Here is a 1,658-nt window from a genome sequence, read left to right as displayed (position 1 = left end):
GGCGGCGGGGAAGCCGCGGTGCCCTGCGGTGGGTTTGCCTTTGGAAGCCACGTTTGTCTGCCTGGAGGTGGTAGCGAGGGGGTGGTCTGTAGGGGTGGCTAAGGATGCGCACGAAGAAGAATGTTACTTTGGGAAAAAAAAATACACGGCTCAGTAGAAATAATAGCTTTGCATGGAAACCCCGACCTGCGGTCCCACTGTAACGTGGTTTTGTTGCTGCTGTAGAAGAGAACCGTGAGTTTTTACTTGGAACGACAACACAACAAACTGACGAACGCCGGGTTCTGTCTGTGCCTTGTTATTTGTCTTGCTCTGTGTCAACACGTACTGAGTTGGTTTTTTTAGCCTGGGAGATCCTCTTTGAAGCCAGAAGAACTCAGGGGTTTGCTTAGACTGGAATGGCTGTTCTTTCTGAGACTGGTATTTAGTTTTCTTCACCAGTGGATAAATAGGATGTAATACCAAGTTATTCCGTATAAAAATGAGATACCTCATTGCATATGACTGTAAACTTCTACACCTTGTGCTTCTGCTTTGCATTTCACTAAGGTTAGGGAAGTAGTTCACACTCCTGGTTCCCTTACTCCTCCTCCCCCCAGCTCCCCCAACAACAACATGTAGAGGTTGAACTCTGAATATAATGGGTATTTATTTTGTCTAGATAGCAATTTAAATGGTGATGTCACTGAGACTGTGGGACATTTGCAGGCAAATCAGCTTTGCGGTTCCAACTGGAGTACAGAACAACTTGAGCTGTAACTTACTTTTATTGTCACTATTTTTCAAAAGAATTTAGTGAGGAGCTGAGTGAAGCTGTGCATATGGTGTGGGGTGGGGTTTTTTTGAAACTTACCTTCTGACTTGGCCTGACATACAGGAGATGTGGAATACTCTACTGGATCCCCCAGTTTTCCTTGCTGTTACTGGGCTAGAACCCATTAGCATCATCTTGATTAGTTAGGAAGTTTGCAGGCTTCATGTCTGTTTAATTCCTGCCCAAAGCTACTTTTAAAAATTCTTTTAAAATAGCTTGCATTTAGAAAGACAATGCTAACTGTATGCAGCACCTTTGGGTGGGTGGGACAAGCATACTGGTTCTTAGTCATTTGTCATTTGGCATTGGAGAATAGAAGCTGGTGAAGACTTTCTGAGTTGGTCAGTTCAGCTGTTGGGCTCAGATTAGTCTTCTGTATTTCAGTTTCCTTAAGAGACTGGATTTGACCTTAGATTTACTTAAGACTAGGTGTGTTTTATTAATCTTTTACAGAAATAAGCTGTTTACCCGAGGTGTTGATTGAAGTTTATGAGCACTGTAGTTAGGTATTTTTTTTAATTAAGGCTTTTTAGGCTGTTTTGCTCTTTTAGCACTAATTACAATGAATATAATGCTTTACTTTTGATAGCTGCGTTACTCAGATATGTTTGCTGAATGTGCTTGTAGGAATATAGTGACCCTAGAGATGACCTTCAGCCTGATGCCATGTTCTCTGTCACTTGATAAATTTAGTGGTTCTACCTGTAAATCTCAATGATTTTGTAATTAATTCTTTTTTATTCTTTTTCTTGATACTAAAAACTTTCTTATTTTGGAGATGGATTACCTGTATTCAGTTAAATATGCAGTGTTGTAATGTAAAATAATCTGGTTAAACACAAGA

This window comes from Athene cunicularia (genome assembly GCF_003259725.1).
Source record: "Athene cunicularia isolate RWA chromosome 10 unlocalized genomic scaffold, athCun1 chr10_part1, whole genome shotgun sequence".
Classification (NCBI taxonomy): Eukaryota; Metazoa; Chordata; class Aves; order Strigiformes; family Strigidae; genus Athene; species Athene cunicularia.
This window is presented reverse-complemented; position numbering follows the sequence as displayed.